Below are 9,103 nucleotides of genomic sequence, written 5' to 3'. Positions count from 1 at the left end.
GGATCTCTGTGAGTTCGAGGCCAGTGTGCTCTACATAGTGAGATTGCGGTCAGCCCTGAGACTTAAAATAATAATAATAATGAAGGCTTTGAAAGAGATCAGGATAGAATGCTTCAGTAGGAAAGCTAAGGCCATCATGAATGTTCTATCATGTTGCTGTCTTGTCAGGTACTTTGTGTTGGGAAGGAGGGCCTCATTAGCGTCCTCCCATTAGATTAAGAAGAGTTGGTATAGTATAGCATAGCTACAAAAGGCTTTTATGGACCAATGACATATTTTATATTTGTCTCTTTTTTGTTTCTGTTTAGGGAGGGTGGCAAGGTTATGGATGAAACTTAATTATGTCTACACCAAGGAGATGCAATTGTTTGAGGTTTAGAGCTATTATTTCACCATGAAACAGTCTGGATAGGTGATGAAAATGACCTGGTTCAGCAGTCCACCATTTAGCTGCCTCTAAATGTAAACTGAAAGTACAGAGTAACATTCTTCTTTAATGTGCTCTGTTTCACCACATCCCCAGTACCAGCTCTCATCCAGTGAAGGTGTCTGTTCTAGTTTCCTTGGTAACATTTTAAAGCAAAGCACAGTCCTCTATTCTGTGTCTCCTCTGTAGATCTTCTAAACTGCAAAACAGTCTTACTCCAACCAGCCCATAATATTGAGTTGGGGGAGTTCAGATAAAAAACAACAACAACAACAACAACAAAAACCCAGCATTTTTTACTAGGGCCTCCTAAAAACAAAGGAAAGCACATATTCAACAGAAACACTCCTGGTTGATTTTGACTGTAAAAGTGTAGTCTTGTCATTGAGTCAAGAGCCACTTGTGCATGCCATATCTACCCTTGAGTGGAGGAGGGTGGGGAAGGAACTATGTGTTGATTCCACTTCCAGTGCTCCACCTTTGGTATTCATATCATTTCTTAAGGACTGCTATGTTTCTGTTTTAACATTTTCTTGTCTCTTGGTGTGCATGTTGGTTAGATTATCTTTGGGTGGAATTTCTAGTTGTATATATGGGAACGAGGAAACTTTTAGCTGTCATATTGTTGCTGAAATATGTTTATTGCCTTTATAGGATAAGAAAAACTTTATGAACCTCCTAAGACATAAGGAAAAAGTAGAATTTTTCTCCAAGGGTTTTAAGCAGCTTCTCCACAGCACTTTGAATTATTTGATGTCATTCCGCTTACTAGAATTTTCATTTATGACAAAGAAAAGTGGTTTCATGAGAGGTAATTGCAAAAACAACAACAAATAAAAACCTTTAAGGGATCCCTGTTTTGACTCTGTCTCTTCCTCCTCTTCTTTTCTCCCTTTCTTTCTCTCTTCTCCTCTTCTTCCCTTTTTCTCTCCTTCCCTCTCTGTCCCTCTCCCTTTGCTCCTGCCTCCTTCTTTCTGTAATTCTATAGCACTAGTTTTAACCCTCAAATTGCCGTTTGGAATGTCCAGATTTTCCTATACTAGAAAAGTTTGGAAAGCTTTGGTTAAATCCTCTTGTGGTTCTTACTCAGCCCTCAAGATTAGGAAGCTGCAAAAAAAGAAAATTTCAACACAAAATATTGTGTCATAATGGTCATTTATTCATTTAACAAATATGTGCCAAGAATCTTCTGTACCATTGTATCATTTTGGAGATGGTGAGGGATGCTCTTGAAGGGGTAGACAACAAGCAAAGAGAGGTGTTGAGTGAAGACTTAGATTAGTGGGAATACAGTATGACATGTTAGAGAGAGCTAATTAATACAGAGTGTTCACGGAAGGTCTGTTTGATATGATATAGAGCAATATATCTCATGAAATAAGGGAGATAGCTATAAGGATATTCTAAGAAGGGTGTTCTAGTCGTTGTGTTCGAGGAATAGCAGGAAGCCCATTATTGCCAACTGTGATAGCAAATACCTAGTAACCTGGCACTTTCAAAACTGAAGGACAGTAATTTTAAAGCTAGCTTGGGGTACATAGTAAGGCTGTGCAAGAAAAAAGGAAAGGGATGGGGAGAGAGGTAGAGAGGGCTAGCATTGCTGCACATGAGGTCAGGGACATAGAGAAAGTTAGAGCCCACAGGTTTATACGTAAATGTTTTGGCTTTTATTTCGAAGGGGTTAGGATGCATTTCTTTCCTGTTCTATAATATTATAATTTTTCTTTTTTGTGTTTTTAATTAAAATAGAATTAAGTCACTTCCCCCAACCTCTTCCTCTCTCCAGCCCCTCCCAGATACCCTTTCTCTAACCCATCCCATAAATTGATAAAGTCTTCTCCTCTGATTATTCATATTACATACAATATGTATGTGTATGCACACATACAAAAATATAACTGGCTGAGTACATTTTTGTTGCTTGTATGTAAAGGATGCATTTTGTGATGAAAATCATCATCAACCATTTCAAATTCTACTTCACAGAAGAATGTTGAACTGTTCATTTTGTCAAAGTTGAAGTAGATTGTCATGGGTTTTGGCTGCAATGCTGCTCATAGAAAATCTTAGAAATGTTTTTGCTGAGTTGTTTATGCCAGCTATTACTTAATTTAATAGTGGCTGTTATTAACATAATTATCTGATGATGGTTTTAAACACATGTGAAAATACTTAAATACAAATGGCTCCAGTGCATTTTAACAAAAATTACAACCATAAATTTATTAGCACTAGGAAAATTTTTTAACTTTAATTACAAAAGTGTCACAGGTTTGATAGTGCTATTTGTTATGAAAACATGAATATTTGCTTGGAAATCTCTCTAAACATTCAGTACTGCCAGCACACTATTTCGTTTCAGTTAGTTGTTCAATGTGGTTTTCCTCAAGTCTTCCAAATAGAAGCTTCAAATTTAGATCTGTCACTAGCTTATCACTAGCCTAGAGGGACACAGAGAGAATGAGAAGAAAGGGGCTTAAAGAGAAAGAGAAAGGACTAGAACTCAGAGAGGAAAATTTAACATGATAGTTTTAGCACCTCCATTTTATAATTTTAAAGTTAACAGAGCTTTTAGGCCTTGAAAATCCTTCTTTTCATTGCAGGTCCTCTTTAGGTGTGTATGTTGGATGACTGTAAGTTCAATATACATGGAGGATTGTTTCTTCCCTAAATAATTGTAAATTTGCCACATAATGGACTCACTTGAATATTTTAAGAAAATTGGGATACATTTGTCTATCTGCAAACATTCAAATTAGGTTACTTGGGGAATGACGTGAAAGAAGGGATTTTAAAATATAGTCTTCAGGTGATGATTCTATTGTGGAAGCAAGGCTGTCCAGCACTGTCTTATATTTAAAGTTACTCTAGTGTGATGGCCAGACCAGAAACAATCTCATAAGAATGTCAAATTTCAGCTAGGAATAGTGGTGCATGCCTTTAATCTCAGCCCTCAGGAGGCATAGGTAAGAGGAAATCTGTGAGTTTGAGGCCAGCCTGGTCTACAAAGTGAGTCCAGGATAGCCAGGGCTACACCATGTCTTGAAAAACCAGGGAAAAAAAGATAAATTTCAGGTCCTGCCTTAGATAAACTGGTTCAGAATCTCTTAGGGATGGGGCCTAGCAATATGGATTTAAACAAGTCCTCCTGGTAGCTCATTGCTTTAGAATTTAGAGGTTCTCAAATGGTTGTTCCAGGCCCAACACACCGGAGGAAATAATACTCTCTATGCTTGTATGTGGAAGATAGGAAAGATGTGCCTGTTCTATGTCACATCCCCACACCATCCCTCCAGTGTTTGTATTGCATGCATCAGCTGGCCATCTCTCTTTTAGCTTAAACATTCTTTGTTTACTGTGCATTATTTTATTTAATGTCCACAATCACTTTGTAATATAGATACTATTATAATCTCTAGTTCACAGATGAAACACATGAAAGTAAAATATTAGTTAATAGAAGAGTTCTTTTCTCTTCTGTATCTTATGGGATGTTGTAGCAACATTTTCTTCACCTTTTCCTCTTTTCTTCCATCCATCTACCCATGCTTGCATGGTAATTTGCCATGCACCAAACTCTCTGTTAAGCACTGTAGATGCATCAGTGCACACACTGGTCACAACAATTCCTCTTGTTAGCAGGTATTATTTTTCCTGTTTTATAAGTGGAGCTTAGGAAAACCAAGCAACTTATCCAAGTTTCCAGAGCTTGTAAATGGCAGGGACATCTGGCACACAGTGTGAAAAGTCTGTACACTGTTTTCTTATACTGCCTTTATCTTCTGTGGTAGTCTGAATGAGAAATACGTATGCCCTGTGGGTTGGGTATTTGGATCTCTGCCCCGAAGTTGGTAGCACTATTGGGAGGTTGTAGACCCTTTGGGAGAAAGACCCTTGTTAGAGGAAGTACATCATGGGGAGCAGGATCAGTTTGTTTATAGCCTCACCCTATTTTCTGCTCTCTCTCTCTCTACTTACTGCTGTGGTTCAAGATGTGAGCTTTGAGCTTGTTACTGGAACCACCATGACTGCCTTGCTGCTTTGTTTCCTCACTTTGATGGACTCTTATCCTTCTGGAACCCGTTCTTCTATAAGTTGCCTTGCTTGTGGTGTTTTGTCACAGCAACAGGATAGTAACTAATATACCTTTTGAGCACATACTTTCTTTCCCAGTCTCAAGAAATCTTTCTTTGATAACATACAGTTCATCACTTTTTCACATACCTGTTAACAATTTGCATGTATTCTTTTGAAAACTGTTAATTTAAATCCATTTCCCATTATTAATAGTTTTCTTTTTGTTTGTTATTGAGACAGGGTCTTACTTTGTGGCTCTTGCTGTCCTGGAATTCCCTTTGTAGACCAGGCTGGCCTCACAGAAATCCACCTGTCTCCGACTTCCAAGTGCTAGAATTAAAGGCATGTGTCACCACACCCAGCTTCATCATAATAAAGTTTTAAATTTTAATTATTATTTATTTTTTGCTATTGAGTTTTCTTTTCTTTTCTTTTCTTTTCTTTTCGTTTCTTTTCTTTCCGTTTCTTTTCTTTTCTTTTTTTCTTTTTGAGAGTCATGGCCTCTCTATGTAGCCTTGGTTCACTGGGAACTCTCTATGTAATGTAGTACAACCTAGTCTCAAACTCAAGGAGATCCAGCTACTTCAGACTCAAGAGTGCTGGGATTAAAGGTGTGTGCCACCATGCATTGGTGCTGGTGCTGTTTTTTTAGGCTCTACATATTAACTGTTCATCAAATATAATGCTTATAAATATTTTTTCAGTTCTTTAGATTGCCTTTTATTGTTTACTTTGCAGAGGCTTTGGAGTTTTATGCAATCACATTCTTTTCTTTCACTTTCTCTTCCCATGCTTTTGGGTCCCTTTCCAAAATTCCTTGCTTATTTCAGTGTCATGAAGTATTTTTTCCCAAATAGTTTCAGTATTGGCTTTTATATTTAACTCTTTACTCAGTTTTTAGTTGATCTCCGTAACTGGTCATGGGAGTGTAGTTTCATTGTTTTGCACATATATTCAATTTTCTAGCATCATTTATAGAAAGATTGTCATTTCTTCAACTCAGTCTCTTAGAACCTTTACCAGAATTCAGTTGTTTTAAGTGTCTGGACTTATTTTTATGCTCCCTTATTTTGTCCCATTGGTTTCTGTATCATCTATTTTTATACCATTTGTAACAATTGGCCTGTATTTCTGATTTTATTCAGATTACTTTTATTTAGATTACACTAGCTTTATAGTATATTTTGAAGTCAGGCAGTATGATACCTATTTACTCTTTTTCTGTAAGATAACTGCGTATTTAGGACTTTTGTTTATATATACAGTTTATGATTTTTTTTCTGTTTGTGAGAAGAATGTCATAGGCATTAACAGAGGATTTGCACTGAATGTGTGTCTTGCTTTAGTGTGCATATTTTTAATGTTTATTCTTTTGACTATGATATATTTACGTATTTTGAATTTTCTTCACATTTCTTTGCTTATTTTCATAGTTTTCATTATAGTCTTTACTTCTTCCGTTAACCTTTTTCAAAGTATTTGGAAATGATAGTGTGGAAAGTTAGACTTTTTAATAACAAGCAGAGTCTCTCTCTTTCTCTGTGTGTATGTACACATGTGTGATAGAGCATAACATTAAAACAGGGTCAGAGTTTAGTTTTGATGTATCTTTGGTTTAATTAAATCTACTCATATATGGGTCTGGAGAAGATAGCTCAGCAGTTAAGAGCATTGGCTGTTTTTCCAGGGGACCTAGGTTCAATTCCCAGCACCCATATGTCAGCTCACAACTATGTGTAACTCTGGTTCCAGGGAATATGATACCCTCATACAGACATACATGCAGGCAATACACCAATGCACATGAAATAAAAATAAATAAAAAATATAATCATATAGATTAACCATTTTTACTTATATAATGCAGATGATAATGAAAGAAACACTATGTATTCCATTATCTCATTCATTCATTCATTCATTCATTCATTCATTCATTCATTCATCATATACTAGAACCCTGTGTAGTCAGCTCTTTGCTACATCTTGGGAAAGCAAAACTGTAAGACTCCAATCTTCATCTGATCGCCTTAGCTGGGAGACAGACAACTGTCTAGCATTGCTTGTTTGTTTACTTTATGCTGGAGGCCATGGTAAGCTCTTTGCATCCTTTTCAATTAAATTTGCATAAAGTTATACCCATCTTTTAGATAAGGATGTCACCTGAAGGTTAGAGGGAAATTGTGTCAATTTCAAGAGTGGAATCCTGACAAGTGTGTCTAGTGAGCAGATCATTAATGTGAGCAAGAACAATGTAGTTGTCATTCACAGGGTATGCAGTGTAAGAGAAGACCAGCTACAGAAAATGATGTTTGAATCTTAAAGAAAAAGGCAATTTTTCAAAATCTATGAATTAAGGAATGACATTGTACAACAGATAGAAAAGATACATGTAAAGGAATGGAGGCACTTGAATGCTCATGTGCTCAGGCAATAATATTTCATTATGGCATGTAAGCAGTGGCAAGAAGACACAAACAGAAGGTACAATCTAGGATACAGCCATAAATAAAATAATCACTTCATTTTTGCAGATATAGTACTAAGCATATTTTATTCTCAAGATATTCTTTGGTCTTGAAAACCTTTGCCTAAAGCAGTAGTAACTCATAGCACAAGAGAAGATTTAAAGATATCTTTGGTACTGAGACCTGAAAAATCACTGAAGTCAGATAGTAATCAGAAATCTGAGTACTGATAAGATCCCCCAAAGGGATGACATCAGAGCTTTGTTGGGAGGGGGGCTGGGTTAATATAAATGGTATTAGTCAGCAGGCATAGTAGCACACGCCTGTAATCCAAGCACTCAGGCAGAGACAGGCATATCTCTATGAGTTCGAGGCTAACATGGTCTACAAAGTGAGTCTAGGACAACCAAGGCTACACAGAGAAACCCTGTCTTGAAAAAAAAAGACAAAAAAGAGAAAGAAAAAAGAAAGAAATGGTATCAGTCATGATAGTTACAGATACACAACTAGTACTACCAGCACTGTTATAATGAATATACATACCCATTGCTACATTCTGAGCTGAGTTTGTTATTATCTCTTGAGAAATAAGGAAATCTCACCACCCCAAAACTCTGAAAACAGTTATAAAGAAACCAGGAAGACTCCACCAGTAATCGACAGGGTTTAAACCCAAGTACTTCGGTTTCATAACTCACAATTTTAGTCATTATAGTCAATCATTGGTTATTCTTGTTACATATTTAGATAGTTATTAAGAATGAAAAGGAAATTGAGTCAAGTTGGATCACTAACTCTGGATCACACTACTACTCTAATATACTGGATAATTGAATAAAATAATGAAAAAGATAAAAAAAAAACAGATGAAAATTTTAGAAGGGAGGAAAAAGTAAGATAGAAAACTTGCTGACATAACACAATTCAAAGACCTGTACACCAATATCCATGTACACATGTTTTGAACTACATTTTCCCAAAATTAGAATTCATTGTTAGTGTATAAGAGATAAAGTTCTCGCTGGACAGTTAGAGGTAGAGGCAGGTGGATCTCTGAGATCAAGGCCAGCCTGGTGTACAGAGAGAGTTCTAGGACAGCCAAAGCTACACAGAGAAACCCTGCTTTGAAAAACAAACAAGAAATAGAGTTCACATAAGCCATTTTTTAAAAAAAATATATAACTCGTCTCTACTGTTCTGGGATGATAGTCACTATAACCTGAGCAGGGTCTTCCATTTAAAACATTTTATTACTAATTGAAATTAATGTCTTTCAGTTATGATATGACTAGATCTTTTGCTGCTGTTGTTTTTTAAACAGGGTCTCTCTATGTAGCTCTGGCTATCCTGGAAACTCACTATATAGACCAAGCTGGCCTCGAACTCACCAAGATTCGCCTGCCTTTGCCCCAAGTGCTGGTCACTAGATGTTAAGCATGGACTGAGTTTAATAAATGGGAAGTTGTGGAGTGGTGGCATTCCACTGTCTCTGCCTTTTGGCCCACCGTGACACAAATTTTTCTGTTTTATCACACCCACACTGCCATGATAAACTGACAGCTCTGAGCCCATGAGCCAAGGTAAATCTTTCCCTTTAATCCTTGGAATGGTTGTAGATACTAAAATTTTAAGTCAAGTAAACTGAAATATTTATTTAAACCAAGGAAAATTTGGATTACATGGAAGGAAATGGAAGTTGATGGGAATCCAAGGTTTCTTATGAATCTTAGATATCTCTCCCTTTGTGTATTTGTTGATATCCTCTTTCTTAGAAAGTCATAGCACATAGTGGGCAATAGATAGCTTCTCTTTCTGTTAAGTTCATGTTACAGTTGTTATGGTTCAGTTACATAGAAGACATTGGATCTCATCATTGTGATTCCAAACTCTGATATGCCTGGTTTTGATCAACTCTGGAGTGCTATATGGGTCCCTGGGGCTCCCACCTTTGCTGACCAGTGAGGAGTTTTCAAGGGAAAATTTTCCCAGTCTCAGTTTTTCTATAATAGCAACAGAAAACACATGAAAATAAGTCTGTAGCATATAACATTCAGTTGGTGGGTGATACATGCTTGTAGTTTCTGTCCTTTCTTCTATTCCTTCCTATTAAAACCTACTTGGATTGGGCCTG

This window comes from Psammomys obesus, unplaced genomic scaffold, assembly GCF_907164565.1.
Source record: "Psammomys obesus unplaced genomic scaffold, mPsaObe1.curated_primary_1811, whole genome shotgun sequence".
Taxonomy (NCBI): domain Eukaryota; kingdom Metazoa; phylum Chordata; class Mammalia; order Rodentia; family Muridae; genus Psammomys; species Psammomys obesus.
This window is presented reverse-complemented; position numbering follows the sequence as displayed.